This window comes from Pleurodeles waltl, chromosome 3_1, assembly GCF_031143425.1.
Source record: "Pleurodeles waltl isolate 20211129_DDA chromosome 3_1, aPleWal1.hap1.20221129, whole genome shotgun sequence".
In the NCBI taxonomy this organism is placed as follows: Eukaryota; Metazoa; Chordata; class Amphibia; order Caudata; family Salamandridae; genus Pleurodeles; species Pleurodeles waltl.
Window position 1 is genome coordinate 1,842,358,978 of NC_090440.1, and position 22,493 is coordinate 1,842,381,470.

At 41.8% G+C, this 22,493-nt stretch overlaps 1 long non-coding RNA gene across 3 annotated transcripts in view; it reads left to right on the forward strand.

Moving 5' to 3' along the window:
• LOC138285675 (uncharacterized) overlaps window positions 1-22,493 on the forward strand; it is a 251,710-nt gene that overhangs the window by 186,553 nt on the left and 42,664 nt on the right. For 2 of the 3 annotated variants that reach the window (XR_011201629.1, XR_011201627.1), the window contains exon 6: window positions 7,532-7,621. The exons of the other annotated variant lie outside the window; for it this stretch is intronic. This is a non-coding gene — a long non-coding RNA (uncharacterized lncRNA). The remainder of the gene's footprint in view (window positions 1-7,531; window positions 7,622-22,493) is intronic. 3 annotated transcript variants of the gene reach the window in all.

Genomic DNA, 22,493 nt, shown 5'->3' on the forward strand with positions numbered 1-22,493 from the left:
AAAATTAGAGCATTAGGTGATCTAGTTTTTACCTCTGGAAACCTACATGTGGTTGCCTGGACCCCCTGCACAGTGTGCCAATTTTACACACTACATAGAGGGCCTGCCTCCTGCAGATAGGGAATGGATATTTACCACGTTATGTGTGAATAGTGTATAAGATTGGTTAAAAGTTAGATAAGTTTGTACATCTAGTGTTAAAGATAGTTAGTGAAGGATTGGTAGGGTTAATTCATTTTTGTAGATAGTACTTTTCTACTTTTCAACATTATTAAATGTATCATTCATCTGTAATTGGAAGTTGTTTATTTGCCAAAAGTTGGTATTAGTGTGTTAGGCCAGTAGAATACATGATATACAAATTGTCCTGCGCTCATTGCTGGTATATGTTGCTTCGTAAGAGATCTCTGGACAACCATACGTCTTTCTCAGGCTTGAGTTCTGTATGGAACCATTTCCATACGTTAGACACTGAAAGCGGGGCTTAGAAAGTGAGATTACAAACAGCACAACACAGGTAGCCTCCTACTATAGCACCCTAAATGAAAAGGAGTGAGTATACAAGGGTTTACTTTCACTTTTTTATTACAGAATGTTGCTCCCTGTCTGCATTGTGACCTGAAGTGCTGCATAGCACTAACATTAACACCCTTGCACATTGTGCAAGGAGGTCTGCACTGTGTCTGGATTTTAATAGTGGAGAAAGTGACACCTGTCTAGACAACATCCATCCTAATTGGAATTTATTATTGCTTAGTGTGCCACATAATGCAGCCCACTTAGAAAAATCCAACAACAAAAATGCTTTCACATATGTCTCCCGTTTACCCCTTTCATGGGAAGGTGTAGCAGAAATACTGGTCTTTCACTGCTAAACTTGTATGTGCAAATGATTTGATATGTGGATGCACTCACACTCAACATATGTGAGGCCATTCTGTCACACAGCAACAAAAGGCATCCTTCTGCAGCACAAGTACAATGCTAGTCCATGAGGACAATGGGCATGGCTACCTGGCCAGTATTTGTACAACTATCCAGAGTTTGGATTATTGATTATGTTGTTTTGTGAATAGTGATGTTTTAACATCTGGAAATGATGCAATATTTACATTGCAACATTTGGTGCTGACATTTGTTACAGTTTTTTGAGCTCATATGTCTCACACTTCCCAATCATAGGTGGTAATGTTGTGTGTAATTGGGCAGAAAGTTCTCACTGTGTGTCTATGAAGAAAATGCATCTTGTTGATACACCCCAACATGACAGTAGTAAGGTACACATTGCTCAGCATAACATTGCAATGGGTGTAATTGGTGCATATGCACATATAATGGTAGCATGTGGAATTAAGTTTGGCTCTCTCTTCTTCAGAATAACAGAAGTAACATTGAGGGTTATATTTACCATATGTTTGTAGACCTTTGAGGAACAACCATACAAATCTCAATATGCTTTCCAAAATTCAAAATCCATTGCAAAATGTGAGCAGATTTATTCTTAGAAAGTTTTACAAACACATATGTAAAATCAAATAGGTATTATGTGTAAAAATACATTAGTTTACACTTGTTACAACCCATTGCAGGCGTGCAGTGAGATTATTAAGGAGGAAAACATTGCCATTATCAGGTGTTGCATAATATTAAGGGGGTCAAGTGGACAAAATAAAGTGCAGCACAAACAAAGAGTACTGTCCTGGTCTACAAAGAGGGTGACATGATGTTGTATACAAGACAGATAGGAAAACTGGCCAGAGGCGTTCACAAATGTTAATCATAATATTCTTCTTTGGAAACTGGAGAAGTCTACATCTTTATCCTCTGATGCATGCTCTGCCTTCCCTGGAAGTTTTGGTGTGTAAATGGGAGGCAGCTGAGAGATGTTAGTAGTCTCAGGCACACACATCAGAGGTAGAAGATGTGAATGGGTTTACTGGTTAGCCCACAAAACAACAATGTTGCTATTCAGAGCACTTGCTGTTGCTATGAAGGAGTTTATATTGGGCTCCAGAGACTCAACGGCTGTATTAATGACTCCCAGTCGTCTGACACCTTCATTGGTATCAGATGAGGAAGGCTGGTGTTGTCGTTCCTTCTGCATTATGACAATAGGGATATCCGCTATGTACTCATCAATCCTATGGAGCCAAGAGTAGGTGTCTATGATAGCCCTTGATAACCCCTCAGTAGGGCTATGACACTTACGGACTCCTTTGAGACAGCCTGCTCTGACCTCCATCCCCGAACCAGATCGCATCAGCCATACACTGCTGTGCTCTTACCACTCACTGTTAAAAAGCAAATTGGGGGTTCTCAGAGTCCTCAGCTATGATGTAGTTAGTTGATGGTCCATGCCCAGTGTGTGTCGGTTCACCAGGAGACCCAAGAACATTGTCTTCCCTTACAAGTTCCAGAGGAGAATTGTAAAATTTGTCCAGGAGCTGTTGAAAGGTGTCTTCATCCAGGGGCAACAGGTTGGGCATCACAGACAGGCTGATCTCCAGGAGGAGTTGTTTATTCTTCTAGAAAAAAATAGAAGTATGCTTAGAGGATTTCATGATTCATTATGACATAAGCAATTTCTGTAATATTGAAACAGTATTCTTATTTGTTTTTAAGCACACAGGCAAATGTGGAACATATGTTTTTACAAGTGTATATAGCCATGTTGCACTAGTGCTACTTTCACGAGCCAATACCTTTACTTTGCTCACACAACCTAAGTGTTCCCTACAGGGCCAATTTGTCTAAATTCCTGACAATGCAACACAGCTTGGCAGCTTGCTGCCCTGCCTGAAAGAGTGAGTGCAAAATGGGCTACATTTGACATGTTTCTGCTGTCTGCTTGCACTGTTGAAAATCTGGCTTTTAAGTGCCACTGTGGAGACCATTGCATCATGTAGCAAGGGTGCCTGCATTTGTGCTAGCCATCTGTTCGTGGCCCAGCACTGACCTTTCAATTAATATTAAACCTCACACTCTGCTGCACTCTGCCTTTCACACAACACTACACATCAAGCTTCCCTACTGTGGTATCTTACATGCAATTTGTTCATTATTGGACTCTAAGGTTCATCTTTCGCAACATCTGCACAACACTACACAGCAGGCTGCACTGTACTGCATGTAAGCGTAAGAGCTTGCACAAGCCAAAATCCAAATTTGACTGGAGAATCCTGTAGTTTTCTAAAATGCACAATCAACTCCAGTCTGCCCAGCTCTAAGAACTAAGGAACATCTCTGAAGTGATTTGCCTCCTTCATAATTGGCAGTATGCAACAGCTTATGCTCACTCCATTCCCTCAGAACCCAAATGACTCATCTCTAGAGTCCAGCAAGTCACTTTACTCTGCTCCACTCGGTTGGACATGTAGATGACTCCTCTTGCAATCATAATTCAGACCCAGGGACTGTACTTCATGTCTTACACTGATGACATACACATCACACTTCACCTCAGAAGATTACATTGCCTCACCTTTCAGACACACTGACAGTTCAAGATCCTCAACCACACCTACAAAGCACTACACTACCAGAGACCCACTTAGTACACATACCGTCTTTGCTACCACTAACCAATCATGAACCTCCACTATGCATCAGTTACACTCACCCACACCCCCAATATCCACTTGATCATGCTAGGAGGTAGGGTGTTCTCATACATGTCAGCCTACACCTGGGACAACCTCCCCAAGCACATCAGGTAATTTGCATCAAACTGTACATGTGGCTATTTGAGTGATACTACTTGCAGTGCATACACCTCCTCAGCAACTGGAGATCCTCTCGGATGACACATTGACCCTCTACAACAGTGGTCTCCAAACGTTTTAATGCCGTGCTCCCCAGTTGAAAAATAAAAATCATTGGGCCCCCCTCAGAATTTTTCTAAATTATTTTATAACGATGTTTAAATATGTCTAGACCTACTGAAACATTGTAGTTAAGTACTGTTACCTTTTTAAAAAAAATGCAATAACATGCTTCTGCTTAAAACAAAGGCTTGTTATATGTATAATGCTTCTTTTGGCCAGAGTCTGCTGCCCCCCCGGGATCACTTGAGCACCCCCTAGGGGGGCCCACCCCCGAGTTTGAAGTCCTCTGCTCTACAAGAACATGTTGGCTCATTTTACATTACAGTACACTTTGGCATATCTTGCCCGATGACATTCAAGTCACAGTGTTGACAGTTTGCTAATATATGCTTCCTTGTTTTGATGCACCCAGTAGTTCTTCCTAGTCCTTCACCTCACCTCGGTCTAGCTCTTCCACTCCTGCTACCAACTATTTTGGAATGAGGGATAATACCTGCTCTTCCAATGCATGCAAGTACTCCTGACATCAGATCCTCCTCCGGTCCTCATGGCTACATTAAGGTTCTTGGACAGTTTTTTCTTTTCTCCTTCCATGCTTTTCAGTAGTTTTGGAGTATTGATGTGTTGATTGTGTCATTTTTTATAGCTCCTGTGACTCAAAGCACTGATGCAATACTGATTTGTGACACGTATAGGTCCTTTATGACACATATCACTTTTGTGACGTAAAGAGTACCTGCATTGCAGCACCTTGTATTATTCCTGACACCGGTGCTTCAGAATTTGTTATGCATATTTGGTCCTTGCCCCATGGTGTGCCATCCCATAAATACAGCACATCCATGGGGCAAGGAAATGCCTCAAAACAGCATGTCTTTTTCTGACACAATGCTGTCTTTTGCCAAAAATCATAAATATGGCCCCGAGTAATGAAATTACAGTTACCAGGACTACGGTTTACTTCATGCCAAAATGGAATAACTCAAGACAACCACAGCAAAATTATAAATTCAATCCTGTCAACAACTTTGAATATAACTTTAAGAGAAATGAGTAGTACTGTTTTAACTTTCATTACCATTAGACTCTTTATTTTCTGATATGAGGTGAAAAACAAGTCAAAATCTTGACTACTTAGTCAGATTTATAGTATTAGACAGGATCATTAAGAAAGCAGGGATATTGGACCCTGTATATTTAGGAAAATCTATGTGTGAAGATCTCCACACACATAGATTTCCACTAACGCCTTGGCAGAAATCTCCATCTTAATGATAGTCACTAACTTCTGGTGGAGATTTACCAGGAGTAGGAGTACATGTCTCCATTACCTTCCATGAGGGGCAAGAGACATATACTACTGAATTTATGACTGTAAGGTTGCTACTAGTTTCTTTATGACTGGGTTCTCATGTGTACACCTGTAGGCAGAGGTCTCGTTCTCTGATACATACAAAAAGGGATGGAAAAGAATAGGGGAAACAATGTGTTCCTCAACAAAATCACACATATTCCAGAACAGCCATTAACTTTGTAAGTACTTAAATACAGCCAATCTTTGGAGTCTGCCCACCTTCAGTTGAACTGCATGATCTTGCCAAAGACAAAACTCCAACTCTCAACCAGAGTCTCCAGGATTCAGAAAACCCCACTGAAGACAAAGAAGAATTTCACTGAAGAGGACTCAGGGAAGTACATGGTCTTTGTTCACACGCCATGGGTGGATTGGAGAATGTAACCATGTGGCAGGACCTTACAGAATCCATGAACGGTTTGGGGTGGAGGTTCTCACCGTGAGGGAAATGAAGGTGTCAGGCAGTGGGTGAAGGACAAATTTTCCAGGATACAGGTAACAATGGTTCTTCTTGGAGGCAGACCCTAGTCATGTCTTCGTGTCACACCTCTTGATTAATGTATCCTCTCCATCAGTCACCCTGACCTGCTATATGTTAGAAATTGGGTCTTTGGTTGGCAGTCAGGTTACCCCCTGCCCAAGCAAGGACCCTCACTCTAGTCAGGATTAAGTAGAAACACACCAAATTAACCCCCACTCGCCACTTGGATGCTTGTCACAAGTCGAAATGTGTAAAGTATTTATGACAACACACACAGTAATACAGCAAAATCAGTACAAAATTACTCAACAGCAGGTTGGAAAAATAGCCAATATTTATTAGAGCAAAACAAGACTAAAATGACAAAAATCCAACCTACACAGGTCAAGTTATGAATTTTTAAAGATTAATCTTCAATATAGCACTTAGAAACACAAATGCTTTGAATTGGTGATATTGCGGCGTTGTGAAAGAGACATTCCCACAATCCGATGCTAATGGCACTGGTCACTGAGTCACATGGACCCCCCAGGTACAGTACCCTGTGAAAATGAGTAAACAAGCAGGTGCACGGGTCAGTTCCTGTGTTGTAGAGCAAAGGAGCAAAGGCATCACGAAGAGCCGTATTGTCCTTGCTGCGGAGAGGTGGAGGTGAGGCTCTGTCGGTGTGAAGCTTTGGATCTGCCGACTTCCGGCAGAGTCAGTATCAGGCATTCACAGCGTGGTGTGGGGACTTCCACGGAGTTGCGGACTTCAGAGACGCAGCAGCGGTATCGGGCCTTCGGGGTCATCACACTCAAACGAGGACCACGGCTTCAGTTGCAGGTGTCGTCCAAAGTTGGTTTACTTGGTCTTCTTTGTTTTTTCCACCTGCTTCTCCTTTCAAGGGCTCAGGGACTGGATTAGGCACCACTTGGCAGGGAAGAAGTCTCAGCAGCGAGTCCAGGTGTTGGCAGAGGACGTCTTTGAGGGTGGATTGGCAGTTTAAAATTGACAACTGCTAACAAATGTACTGCAGTGGCAGGTCTGAACCAGGTTTACAGGGCTACTTATGTGGGTGGCACAACCAGTGCTGCAAGCACACCAGTAGCATTTGATTAAAAGGCCCTGGGCACCTCTAGTGCACTATACTAGGGACTTACTAGTAAATAAGATGTGCCAACCATGGAAAAGCTAGTTACACATATATTTAACACAGGGAACACTTGCACTTTAGCACTGGTCAGCAGTGGTAATGTGCCCAGAGTACCAAAATCAGAAAAAAGGGTCCTGCACACAGTCAAAACATGGGAAGCAGAGGTAAAAAGACAGGGAAGACCACGCCAAAGATGCCAGGTCTAACACTATGCAACCTATCTGTTTCGGGGAATCGAATGTCAGGCCATATTGGAGCAAAGCACCCCATGTAAGTGCAGAGCACATCTATCTGCATTTTAATTACATTATAACTTCTCACTCATGTCACACTATCCTCACCTATCTTCCCTCTCTCAGATAAGGACAGATCTCACACATTGTTCAAACAGTCAACCCACCATTTAGAGTAAAAACTGATTTAATAACGCGTTATCATTTTTCTTTCTATAGACTCATGTCTAGTGCATTAACAGCTACTGCTGGAGCAATATTAGCCCATCTTGTGGCAGGGCGATAACCAGGCAGCACACCTCAGTGTATGCCCTCAGTTCAGTCTATTATTAGACTCACAGCTATCAGTGTCACAAACACGCTCTTCATAATGTATTTCTTGCATTGTCATAGGTCAACACTGCCATTAATTTAGATTGTCTGGAGGGCTGATTGCATACTTATACTGTACATGAATCAGCCTGAAATATGCTCATCCCTATCATGCCATTTTTGTCTTTGAAGGTCCCATGTCGTAAACCCCTGTGCCCCCTAACACAACTTCCTACAATGTTGCTCTGACTTCACCAGACAACAGATTGATAGTAGAGCCTGGTAAGTCTACTTCCATGTCCGTTGTGATTTGTGTTAGCAACTCTTCGTCTGTACATGTGTTAGGCTATAAACAATGTGATTCTATAACATAACGTGGCCCCATGTTCAGCAAGTCTCACTAACAGGCTCAATGGGTGAACTTACAGTCCAGGTGCTGGTGTTCAAATGTTGCAATTTACTATTTCAAATGTTGCTACTTCATTGGTAAATGCTTCTATATGTCTTCTGTCACCCACTAAATCCACACATCCCCTCATTGTAGATAGTCTTAGAATTATAAATTCTTTGTCACAGTCCCTAACATTTAATGTGTCATGTCGATGTCTACCTATGACTGGCAGGATTTTCTCAATAGTTATCTTCCATAAGAGGAGTCATCACATGTTTATTTAATTTGTAACACTAACATGTTCCCATACATTCGTACAATGTGTGGGGGGGATAATACAATACTTTGTATGTTTTAGTCTCAAAGCTGGCAGTGATACAAAGGTATCTTGAGTCAGCACTGAGCCTCACCCATGAGATTATATCTGAGGATATTGTTCAAGCCCGATTTTGGCCTTTTACCTTCCGCTGATCAGGTAAGTCTGTGACTGCAAGACATATGGTGCCATCTATATCCATTACTTCACCCTTTTGTTATTTCTCACTAATGTCTATTTATAATTTTCTCAATTTTTCAAAATTGATGTCATTTGTTACACCTATCACAATTCTCCTCAGTGATATAATTCTTTTCTGCAGCTCTTGCATCAATGGAGACATGCCCACGACTATCCTAAAAGACAGCTGTTTAGTAGTTGACATCTGGGGGTCTGTCTACACAGCAAGCATTCTGGGCTTTTGTTGGCAATATCTTACCATATCATGTTTTATGTGTAAGGGCACATATCAAGAAACATATACAATTACATTACATTGTAATGTCCCATCTGTCTTAGTTGTAGTGGCATCTGTGTTCTGACATTAATTTCATCACTCATTTACATCTCCTTTTACTTGCAGCACCTGGGGACAGGTACCCAGATGATGATGCCATACCATCCACAAGTAAGGGATGTAGTTCAATCCTGGGAGAGAATCCACTCTTCCTGCAAGTAGCCATCTTTGTGGCTTCCACTGCAGCAAAGGATGAAGAGATTGTTGTTCATTTGTAGGATAACATCTCAAATACCATCTCAGAACTGACGGCCATCAGTCACTCTCCTATGGATTGCATGTCCTCAGACACCACCTAAAAAACTAAGCTGCTTATCTAACTAGTCAGGACTCACTTCCACCCACTTTTGGGCCTGAAAGTACCTTCCCTTTTTCATTCTTACACAAAGGTGCAACTCTGGGGATGGAGAGCAACCACCCTGTTAGACATGACCCTCTCTGTAGTGTCATAGCCTATACATTTTGTCATTAACTTCCACTTTCTGGTTGTGTTCATTTTTGCTGACCTTAGGCCTCTGTGCCCTTTACTCACTTCTAACCAGTACTAAAGTGCTTGTGCTCGCTCCTCTAAACATGGTAGGAGTGGCTTATAACCAAGTGGCATATTTCATTTACTTATAAGTCCCTGGGAAAGTGGTAATACATGTACCGAGGGCCTGTACATTAAATGCTACTAGTGAGCCTGCAACACTTATTGTGCCACCCACTTACGTTGGCCTTTCAACCATATCTGTGGTCTGTCATTGCAGTCCATTTTAAACTGCCATTACAGCCTTGCAAAATTAAACTTTTTTCAGGCCAAAACCTTCCTTTTTAATACATGTAAGCCATCCCTAGTGTAAGCTCTGGACAGCCCAAAGGGCAGGGTGTAGTGTATTTAAACAGTGGGGCATATCCTTTTTAGTTTTTTTGTCTAATGCAAGGCCTACATCTCCCATAGGCTAACAGTGGAGTTACCTTATTAGATTTAACAAGTTAAAATTTCAAAATGGAAGCAGACAATCAGTTCATGTTTGGTGTCTTTGGAATTGTAATACAAAATCCTCTTGCATGGTGAAGTTGTATGTTAAATTATAACTTTGAAAATGCCACTTGTAGAAAGTTTGCAGTGTCCTGCCTTAGTCATTTAGTGCCTGCAGGCTGTTTCTCGTTCACATGACTGGTTTTAGTTGCCAGTTGGGCCTTATGTATTCATCCTAGACAGCCACACACAGTAGAGAGCATAGGTGTGCCTGGATGATCCGTCACTACCAGGATGGAAGGGTGGAGCTGGGCACAGCCCTATTTACACTTGAATAGGCTGCGTCCTGCCTCCATACAAAGGGCTTCATACCCCCTGTAGTTGATCTCGATCCAAGGAAGACAGAATGCTTGGAGACTTCCACCTCTAGAGGTTTCTCCCACTTCAACCAGGGAATAATATTGGACCTCAGACACCAACTCTTCAGTACACTTCTGGACCTGCGGATATTCTTCCAGGAAGTAGGACTGCTGTGCTGCTGTATTACTGCCTGGCTGGACTGCTACCTAGCTGTGCTGACCTGCTGCCTGCTGCCGTCTTATCTGAGATATAAGGACTAGAATTGCATCTGTTGAACCCAGGACTCCAAAGTGACTGTGAGGGCTAGTTGGCTAGCCTCTAGATTAGAGCCTCAGGGACAGAAGGCTCCAACACCCTTGAACCCAGCATATCACCTTGACTGCACACCACACTCACGATGCTGGACTTTGCACTGCAAGTCCTCATTGATGAGATCCTCAACAACAATGCAGAACCTCGCATCGCAGCCTCGCAGCTCCGAGGAACTGATGCATTGCCTCGGCTGCTGGACGGGGTGACACTGCAGGCTTACTCGAGAGACCTGACAATGGGAGGGCATATGGTTGGGTCAAATGGTGTCATTGGAAGGCTTCCGTGGGTGGAACAACATAGGGATTTCAAAGCTTGGACACATAAGGACAGGTGATCACATGAGTTCCTTTGAAGACCTTAGAACAGACTTTAGCATGTTTTCCTCCCAGTTCTTTAGATATTTGCAACTCTAACACACCCTCTCCTCCTACCACACTGCATTGTGTGATGTTCCAGAACACAGCCCTTTGGAATGTAAACTTCTAATGGTTCACCTAGGCAAGGGGAAGGTGTCCCATATCTATCGCTCACTGGTGGCACATTCCCCTGTGACCCTTGATGTTCTGAGATAGAAGTGGGAGGGTTGGGTTGGCAAAGTGGATGAGGCTGACTGAAGGGACGCATGTATGGCACCTCAGACTTTGGCTATGTCTGCCAGACTTTACCAACAGGCGTACCTAAAACCCCTAGGATGGGGCGGGCAGGTCTTTGTGACTTCCCTCAATACCACAGGTGTTGTGGTCCACTTGGTGATTTTTTCCATGTGTTGTGGAGCTGTCCCATCATACAAACCTATTTGGTGGCCAGCCTAGGGACCATTTCAGTAGTTACAGGGACCCCCATTGATTTGCAGCTATGCATCACTCTCTTGAACATTATGGTGGACAAGGGCAGACCCTGTGGACACAGGTCACTGGTTGGGTTGGGCACCCTGTTCACCAAATGAGATGTAGGCAGTCACCGGACATCCACTGCAGCACCTCCCCTAGAGGCATGTAAAGGGGGCATGGACTGGTATGGGAAACTCAAGGAACTGATTTACAAAGTTAGGGGATGTCCCAAGAAATTCCAAGGGTGTGGGGGAATTGGTGGGATCACCATGGACTTGTGGGTTAGTTATCTCTCCTTGGGACTTGTGTGTGATACTACAAAATGTAGGCAATGGCTGGGACTGGTATTATAATGCAAGGTTGAAGACAATTAATTCTGTCTTTGTGAGGTATGCAGTGTTCTTGGAAGTTGTTTGTCGTTTCAAAACAATAAATGTTTTCTACAAAAATAAATTATCTATAAATTAAGCTGACTTAATTGGGTCCCTCTAGCCTGCCTGTGTTCCATTGTGAGCAGCCCGAACTTGTGACTTTGTCCTAGGCGACACGACCAGATGTACACAGTATCCACAGTTGTCGCTTCATGATTTTTGGTGCTATATTTACTGAAATCTGTAAGCATGCATATCTCCAATTCTACTGATTGGATTCTTGTTGTTTTATTCTTGTTCAATGTATTAAAAATTACTCTCTTTTCCTAAACTGCGGTGGGACCCTTTTGTGGTGTGTTTCATTGTATAACTGTTTGAGGTTTTGCTAAAATACTTTATACAATGGCTGTGAGTTAAGCCTGACTGCTCTTTGCCAATCTACCCGAGGGTTGATCACAGGTTAATTTAGGGTTTGCTAGTGACTTCACCCTGACGAGGATTGTGGTTGCTGCTTCACACCCTCAGCCAGTAACCTAATTTCTTACACTTGTGTTCAGCGGTTAGGATTCAGATGTGTGTTTTTGCAGTGCCATACAGTAATTTTCTGTCATACCATCATCCCATATAAATAATTCAAAACCATTTTGAGTTTTTTTTTCTCCGATTGGCTCTTTTTTCATTTTTCCCTAATCCATTCTTATTGGCACTGGAGTGTCTGAAATAATACCTGCAGTAATGGAGTTTGGGCTGGCCAATCAGGGAAGTTATATGGTGGCTGAGCTCAAACAGTTCTCTAAGGAAAAGGGCTGCAAATGAAGAAAGGCACCAAAATTGTTGGGGCTTCAGAAAGCTCTGAGGGCCTCAACAACTGTCCACCAGTTGATGGTAAACACAGAGGATGGAAATGAGGGGGATGAGGTGGAGGAGCAGGATCTGGACATCTGCCCTAAAATACAGCCTTCAGTGTAGGAGGGTAGGAAGCAGTGTCTCCTTGCATGGCCTGTCCTCAAAGGAGCTGGCAGACAGGACGGGCAGAGAGGACATTCAGGCTACAGATGGCCCACCTTAAAATGGAAGAAAAGCACCTAGCCATGAAGGATGAGGATAGGAAAATGGCTCATGAATGGAACCTGAGAGAGCTGAACATAAGAGGTAGGCAAGCAGAGTCCAGCAATAATGGTGCCATACCCTTGGTGTCTGAAGGAAACAAAAAGGTCTGTATAACCAAAAACCTGGTACCCCGTTATGTGGTGGGACAGAGTTAAATGTTTTTCCTTTTATTAGGTGACCCAGAAACTACACAAGATCCCAGAGGAGCACAGGGGGGTGGCCTGTGGAAGCATATGCTTCCAGTGGGGAGGGATACACTTCTGACCTTAGACGTAGAAGAACAAACCAGATACACACTCATGAAAGTCATTCTTCTACCCAAACATGGACTGACTCCTGGAAAGTATCACCAGAGGTTGTGAGGGCCTTGTGCTGGGCATCACAGTGGCAATTCTGAAGTTGATGCACCAGTTCCAAGATGCAAGATGTAGTGGCAATGCAAGTCTGTTTACATTGGTTCTGACCCATGCAGTAGCTGTGATGTGCTGATTCTGTTCCTCACAACAGCTGTGATGCATCAGATCTGCTCCTACTGCAGAGGATGGGTCAGTTCTGCTTGAGCAGACACCAAAGGCCCACATCCAAGGGTCTTGGACTGGAGTTGTACCACTTCACAGGGTAGATTCACAGATGACAGAGTCCAGGTGGTGGAGGGGAGGGGTTTGAAGGCTTTTATCTCCCTGTAACGTCAGATCAGGTGGCCATCTAGCTAGACTGTGGAGTCCCTCTGGGTTCAAGTGGTGCAGGTCCAGTCCTTCTCACCCAGACAAGAGAGAGCAGCATGCAAAAGGGCAGCACAGCAAGGCAGGAGTCTAAAAACTGCAGTTCAGCAGAGTGGCAGTCCTTCAGCAGCACAGCAGTCCTTCTTCCTTGTAGAGTAGTCACAAGTCCAGAAGTGTACACAGTTGGGCTGTTGAAGTAGGGGAGACTTCAAAAAGAGACTTTTGAAGTGCACAGAGGTCGTGGCCATTCTGCACTGGCTCCAGCATCACTACAGGGGTTTTGCCACCCTGGGGACAAGACACTACCTATTCAGTTGTAAGTGAGGCTGTGGCCAGCTCTTCCCTCTCACCCTCCCAGGATGCCCCATCAAATCACACCTAAGTTCCCAGTGTGTGTGGCTGTCTGGCGGAATACACATATCCCAGATGTCATCCACCCCAGATAAGTGATCACACACAGGCTCAATGCGAATGGTTGTGACCTGCCGCAACCGGCAGCATTGAGAAATCTCACCTGAAAGTGTTCTAGCATCTAGAAACCATGCTAGAGAATGTAGATCCTCACTCACATTCATGCAACTGAATGTTGGTGAGCTGCATATGAGAAAAAACTCAGATGACTTTTGCCAGAACTCTACACTCCAAGAGGAGCCCGGAGTGGGCAAAACTCCGCAAACTCCGCAGAGTGGAGTTTTTTGCCTATCCATAATAAAATGCCACTATAGACGGACTGTGGCACAAGCTTTAAACTCAAATGTGTTTAAACACCAGTCCTAAAGTGCCTGTGAAATCCCCATGACTTTCTTCAGTGAAAGTCTCACTATATGATGACATTTCCATCCCTGCTATCGCCTTCAGATGTGTGCAACTGGTCCACAACATTCCACAAAATCTCTGGCATTACAATGAATGTAGGAACCATGAACTCTAAGTCCTATGAAAATACTTCCTTGACAACAGTTGTCTGCAGCTTCAAGGTGGTACAAGTAGGATTGCCTGCCCTTGCACATCTCTAATCAACAATTGATAGGCATAGCTTTTCTAAATGAATTTTATGTAATCAACACAACCTCATAGACATAGCAATCTTGATCAATCTCCAACCCATTTTCAACTATCCTGTGTGCCAATATACTCCAACACACATGTGACCTGGGACAGGATAGCCCTCTCAGTGTTTTCCAGGTAGGTTTCACATTCCTTATTCAAGAGTAAATATTCTATTGCACATTTAGCAGAACTGACCCAACCCAAGATAAATCTCTAATTGTACAAAACCTTTCATCCGCCTTTGACCACACATAAATCTTCATAGAGATACCGGAATTCTCCTTGCCCTTGCAGCACAGCTGAAACTAATAAAGCGGAATCAGAGGTCATAAGAAAGTATCTGCTTGGCTTGCAGACTTCCAGAGCTGGATATGTTAAATCCATCTTTGCTTAAATACTTTCAAAGTGGATCGCTCTTGTCCTCTCTGTGGTCGTCTCACACTTGGATTATGGGAATGCATTCTAAGCAGAGTTTATACCAATAACATGAGAAACTGCAGGTAGACAGAATAAAACCTAGAGGGAATTCTCATAATGAGGATGAAAGATCCTAATGCATTGCTCCTACAATAAATGTGTTGCAGTGTCTCATGATCAAGGATTGCTAGCAATTAAAATCTCTCTGCCTGAACCGGAACCTGGAAATTTGATAAGACTGATCTCTTTGTGCCAACCAACCAGATGCCTCGGGTCAGTTTAATAAAACAAACTGTGTTTTTCCTATGTGAGGTATAAGTGCTTTGGAGGAAGAATACTGCTTACATAAGACTTCAATCTCTGACTAACGCTCCCTATGCAAGTGCACATACACATACACATAGAATATGATTTTAGAAAGCTGAGGCAAGGCATAAGACCCTCCTTAGCTTTAACCCTCGCCCCATATAGTAATATTGCATTGTAAAAAACTGTGGAATCACAAGAAGATAGAATGGACAGAAAGGGCCTGACAATTCACTGTGCTACACCTACTTTAACATTCTCTACCCCTTCCTTTTCAGAAAGCCCATTCGAAGCTGCCTCATTTACTCTTAGACCTTTCCAAAGAAAGCATAATAATGCATAAGAGTACTTTTTTGTATGTTGGGCTAGGCATTGTATTGTAATTATATTTATATAGCACATACTACCCCAACAAGGTGTTGAAGTGCATTATGTTGGGTGGCACACCGCTCCAGAACCCAATATTAGTGTATTTCAGTGATATTCGGGATAAACACACATGCTCTTAAGAAATCCATTCCATGCATTTACTCCAGTTTCTATTTGGTAGATTGAATCAGGAGGAGGTATGTGTGATCCTTAGTTATAACATGTAATTCAGATTTGTAGAGAGCACTTTCGACCGGGAGGGTATCCTGGCACTGAGCAGAAGAGAGACTAGCCAAATATAGGGTCTAATGGGATGACTGGAAATGCAGGTCTTTAGCTTCTTTCAGAATTCAATAAGTTAAATGGATGCTCTTATTTGTAGCAATGGATTATTCTATGCTGTAGGCGTAATGTAGGAGAAGGTCTTGTGGGACGGGTGGATGTAAATTCATCCAAACAGTTAGTTGTATTAAAAGATGAGCTACAGGAGATTAGGTATTGTTTGGTTGAAGTGGTGTGATTTTCAATGCAGAGGTTTTGCTTTTTGAAATGAGGTGTGGGGCAATTTGCAGAAATACAATAATAGGGATTAAGGAAAATATGCATCTGACTTAGAAGAGGCTGTCCTCAGATAGAGAGGAGCCTTGCAAAGGATTAAAAGTAAGCAGTTGTTCATATGAAAGAGTTGGTGAGGCAACAATTGAATGTTTTATGTCACGTCAGTATACATGGGAATACAGAGAAGCCTCTTTTGAGATTGCATACGCTCTGAGGATGCAAAACGGTAGAAAGAAACAAGCAAGAACTGATCCGCTCACGGTCTGGAGGTGTAAAGAAATGGTTGGAAGCATAAGTAGGGAAATATTGAGAGGTTCATGTTGCACTCAAAGGTAGCAGTAACCCTATGATCATATCAACGTGAAAGAGTATCCTGGGTAAATAATGCAAACTTCAAAAAGGAGAGTCACCAAATGCTAAGGTGGTTGTCTTTTGTTGTTCATCCTTATAGTTTGGCTCACAGTATTACAAAAGCAAAATCAGGTCCCTTTTGGCTGCCTGTGGCACAAGTAATGGGTGAAGGTAACGTCCCAGCAGACAATAGAAGGGGACTGCATCCATTCCTGTGGCTAGGAGGGTGGACACTCCGACAAGGAAGTGAGGAGGATGTAGCCAGGGAGTCTTTTAGTAACTTTGTTAGCAAGTGGATGCTGATTAGTTTTTCCTAGCACTGCTACTGAGTATTGAGTAGATGGTGGGGACAAAAAGTTGGGACTGTAGTGACAACCAGGTGACTCCAACAGTAAATTGTGGCCATATGGTGGGCACTCCTGCTTGGAGCCAGCCCCATCAGCCAGCAGATGCCCTTGCCTAGTAAGCACATTAGGTACATACTTCTCTAAATTAAAATTTGGACCGACTGCAAAGGTTTTCCACATTTAGTTCATGTACATAGAACGTCACAGGAACGTTTCTTATTCTTTAAAACTCGCCCTACCGTTTATCGTCTTCCTTAAGCTACACATAGTTTTAAAATGATAACAATTTCGAAGTTTGCATTTGTTTGTTGCTGATATAAAACATCTGGTTCCCAAGACCCCCGTGATTGGGAATGGAAACGAAGGTCCACGTGTCGCATGGGCCCACAAAAAGGATAGAAAGAAATTCAATTTTTCAATTTGGCCATGTTTGCAACAGCAAGCTGTGTCCAGCACAGCTGCGCCGTTTCTTTAAACTGAGACATTAGGATGACGGTGCAGGGTTGACCTCGAAAGGAACTCAATGCCTCAGCAACGAGTCTTCTCTTCCATGTAAAGGCATTCCCGAAGCCTTGTCAGCCTTTACTTGCTGCAGAGACATTCAAACAGCGTTGCACTTTGCACATGCAGAAGCAAAGAAACACTACTGTTGCTCAAGACAATGGGCTGAGACAGATGGTGCAGTAAATACTTGGCGTACTGCTAACCAAGTCATTATGTTTCGGAATACAAGTCTAAACGTTTAGCAAGCCAATAGGCGTTAGCGACTGACCGCTGCTTTATGGTCCGCTTGGACCGCAGGGGCAGGGAGACTATACAAAGGAGAGGAGTCACGAAGCAAATAACATTCATTATCAGGAACGGAGCTCACACAAAATGCGTTGTATGGCAATGTGCGGGGTGGGTCGGTTCTATTGTGTGTTGCTAACACTTAAAAGTGGACATTGGTTAATCGCTGGGTGGCCTGGCAAGCAGGAGCTGACTACAGTTTTAGAATCATGACAAGTGTTTACACATTAGAAAACAATTTATGTCTTTAGAGAATCTTGTCTGTCTACTTTCACATGCAAACGTTTTTTTCAGGATTCTTCAGATTAAACAAGGAAGCTTATAATTTAGAGGAAGAGACAGATAAAATGACAGATCTGTCATTTATCACAGAGTGATATTAACAGTGAATTACATTTGCCATACACATAAGGCAAAGACCAAATCAAATGTAAAAAATTACAAATCATTCAAACACGAGCAGGTATTGGGCCTTGTTACTACCAGTGCCAACTTTAACACATTTGGGTTGAAGCAGCAACAGTATCTAGGGCCTCCGTAAATGACATCTGGATGGATCCTTCAGATATTTCATGTTCATTGTTACCAACAGGGACCCGGAGGCCTCTGTAATTCTCCGCTGCCTTGGAATTTTGCTCACGCCTGGCTGTGAGATTTGATGACGAGCAATTCTCAGCCACCTCTGTCTCTTACATATGCGTGTGGCAGTAGTAAGTGATGCGGGACCAAGGTAGGATTTTTAAAATACCTTATTAATTCTCACCTGCCTCTGTAATTCTCGGCCGGCCAAAATAACACTGACATTTATGGCGTAGTTAATTTTCAGTCACCACTATATCTGACATATAGGTGGAAATTGGAGGGGTATGTCACTCCTTGAGAACCTAGAAGAGGAATTTCATGCACCAAGAACTCTCAACACATCTGGGCTGATCTGAGAGGCAATCTCACTCTCCCTAAAACCAGAGGTCTGAGAACTTTGCAGCTGCCTCTGCATCTTCTAGTTGGGTGGAATAAGCAAATGAATTGAGCTCAGAGCCAACCTAGAATCTTGAATCCACGTGGACCTGGCATGGGGATCTGACTTCTTGATCAGCCTATCATTGTTAAAGAGGCATGAGTAATTTTCAGATAATTTTGCAACTAACGTCTGGGTGGATCACGCTTCCTACTCACTCTCTTCCCCGATGCTCCTTTCCTCCAGCCTAATTCCTGGACATCTCGTCATCACACCTCTCTCACCTACCAGTCTCTTCTCTGCAATAATACTGTCAATTTGCTGTAGATCTTTGAGGTTCAATGTTAGACGTTAAGAAGTACTGGTTTGAGATACAAGCAGATGCCTTAGGAGTTAGAAGTACAATATGTATTAGGTTACAGGTAGTATGCCATTAGGGAGGCCGTTTATGTATGAGAGAGTTCAGGTGGCAACCGGTACTCCCATGGGGCATACCATGCCATGAGGTGATTGAGGTTCTTACTGAGGTCAAGACTCAGTGATGCTACCTGCAGGGACGGTTGATTAACCCCACTGACCTCTCTATCATTGAGTGAGGATCTCCCTCCAGTGCAGTCAACATTACTAGGGGATTGCATCTGTAGTGTGAATCTGCCATGTGAGCTTGGATATAAGAATCTACGGTGTTTAGCGTTAGCCAAGATGATAGCATCAGAGTTTAGACAAAATATCAAATTACAAATATTGTGATATATACATATTGTATCAATAATATTGTTATGTCAATAATATCGTGGATATGAATATCATAAGTAAGAAAATTGTTTTATGAGTTTTAACATTGCTGGAAAAAAATATAATTTTGTAAACTATTGTTCTGTAAAGATTGTTTTAAGGGTTATTTATTACGTTTTTTGTACTATTGTATTAGGGTTGTATAATACATTTAATTTTAAAATGTAAACACTTTTTGTTCTCTTGAAAAATCATAAATAATGTTTAACTGTTTTGTAATTAACATATTAAATAATATATATGTTATTGTGTTGTAGGGGCAGGATCTTGGGTTTATGGGGTGAAGGGTGGGGAGACTATTAAAACATGTGAATATTAATTTGTTTCTAAATGTATTTTTTAATTAGTTGCAATGTATTATAATATACTTTGAATTAAATAAATTAGTTGTGCAAAGTTTTAATTTATTTATTGTAAATATGTTTTTATTTTTTATTTTCTATAAACCATGCATACATTGTTGCATTTAATCAATTGTTATCATTTGTATAAATTATGTCTATTTATGAATAATAAACTAAATGATTCTTGGTAAAGATTTGTAATTTTGTATTTTATTTATTGTTATAAATATTAATATATGATTAATTATGTAATATTCATTTTATGTCTGTATGTTTAATTTTAAGTTTGATGTATTTATTTGGTAATTTATATGTTTAGCATTTTTTTTATTTATATACCATTTTAATTGTGAAAAAGAATATAATTTAAAGAATACATTAGTTGTCACAATAAATAATAATTTAAAATAATATTTAATGTTTTGTTACTTAGATATTGACTAAAAGTAGCCATTTAGTGTTGAGTGGGAATAGTAAATCATATTTCTTTAGTGTCCAAAACATTCCCCTAGGTGTTTACATTGGATTGGGAACAATACATCTTATCCCCTTTAGTGTCCAACACCTTCCCCTAAATGGTTTAGATTGGAGTTGGAATAGTAAGTCTTACCTCTTTAGCACCCAACACCTTTCCCTAAATTGTTTATATTGGAGTGGAAATAGTAACCTTTACTGCTTTAGTGTCTAACACCTTTCCTTAATTCTCCAACCTCTTCTCTTACATCACATAGATGGGATTGGGAATCATAAAATTTACCTCTTTATTGTCCAACACCTTCCCATAAATCACTTAGATTGGAGTGAGAATAATGAATCTTAGCCCTTTAGCATCTAACAGCTTTCCCTAAGAGGTTTTGATTGGGAGTGGGGATAGTAAATCTTATCCCTATAGTGGCCAACACATTTCCCTAAATGGTTTAGATTAGATTGAGATTACTAAATCTTTCTGCTTTAGAGTCTAACACCTTCCCTTGAGTGATTTAGATTGGATTGGGAATAGTAAATCTTACCTCTATAGCATCCAACACTTTCTCCTAAGTGGTTTTGATTGGAATGGAAATAGTAAGTCTTACACCTTTAGCATCCAACTAATTCTGTAAGTGGTTTAGATAGGAGTATGGATAATAAATCCATCACCTTCCTTTTAATGGCTTGGATTTGATTGGTAATAGTAAATACTGACCCTTTAGTGTCTAAATTAATTAAAAGTTTAATAAGTTATAAATTCTTTAAGAACATTGTTTGACAATTTCTATTTTTATACTATTTTTTTCAAGTATGGTACATTTATATTTTTTCAATATATACATTTCTCCAACATAATTTCCTTTACATCTTTAATACAGTTTGTAAGTATATTATAAGTATTATTACTATATTTTTTTATTTTTTATTACTTTATTGTTTATTTTTTTTATTGTATTATTTATTTTATACTTTACATCACGGTTTCATATTTTCTTTTAATATTTATTGACAAGTTTGACATTTTTATTAGGCCTGGGCGAAATGTTTAATCCTGCAGGTGGAATCGGAGGAATTTGCAAGAGTGTTACGTTTGTAACATTGAAATATTTATAAATTCCACCATACGGCTGGTGAAATTAATCTGTGGGAATGTGTCCAAAGAGGGCTGAGGAGGGAGCAGTCCCTCTATGTTTCAAAATGACTGCAGATTAATGTTTGCTCTGCACTTGCTTTTAAACATAGAGAGACTGTGCCCACTTCTGCCTTCTTTAGAAGCTACAGCAATGTATACATCTCAGCACCTTAACACACTGCAGTATTTACTGCAGAGTATGTAAGGGCACCAAGTGTATGCACTGCATTGCATACCCCTCAGCACTCTTAAAAACTCTGCAGTGATTGTTTTAGAGTATTGAAGCACCCCTAAGGGTATGCACTGGAGTGCATACCCTTGGTACTTTACTCTGCAGTGATTTTTAAACATAGAGGGACTGCTTCATCTTTCAGCCTTGTTTAAACACACTGCACAGCAGGTCATACCCCTCGGCGCCCTAAAACTCTGCAGTGATGGCTGTAGAGTATGGAAGCACCCCTAAGGGTAAGCACTGAAGTGCATACCCTCAGCACTTTACTCTGCAGTGATTTTTAAACATAGAGGGACTGCTCCATCTTTCAGCCCTGTTTAAACACACTGCACAGCACCCCTCAGCGCCACTACATACTCTGCAGTGTTTAAGCCGACCACAAAAACAACACTGACAGGCATCGTAAGGGCAGGAAATAGGTGGTCAGACCACCAGCACCACCAGCCCATGAACCAGCCACTGAACCTATTACAAGTCAAAAGTCGTAATGGCAGTTCAGCTTTTGTAGTTTTCAATGGCAGACCGAACAAAAGCGGTTTGCAGTCACCACATTGGATGGATTTGAAAAAAACAAGCTGATACACATTCCCACACCAGACACACCTATACAGCACACTATAAAATACACCTCTTCACACTCCAAAATCCTTTGCATTTTCACAGCAAGACCCTGCAAGACAGCAGGAAATTCCCAAAACTTAAAATCCACTAGAATAGGCACCCGTCCAATTTACACGAACCACACAACTCACACCCTCAACACACCACTATCACATCTATCTGCACCTCCCTTCTCCATTTACCCCCTATCACCTGTTTATTTTCCCAGCACCCACCCATCTATGTTTAACACCACCATATCACAAAAGAAAAAACTCTGTTGCACTGAAGATGAGTTAAGAGTCATGGTGGATGAAATTATTAGAGTGGAGCCGCATTTATTTGGAGCTCAAGTCCATCAAACTACTATCACATGGAAAATGGAAATGTGGCAAAAGAACATCAATAGAGTGAATACTGTAGGCTCCACCCCACGCTCAAGGGATGACATCAGGAAGAGGTGGAACGACCTCAGGGGCAAGGTCCATCCCATGGCATCCAGGAACTTGCTGCAGCTCCAGAAGACTGACGATGGACCCCACCTCGTC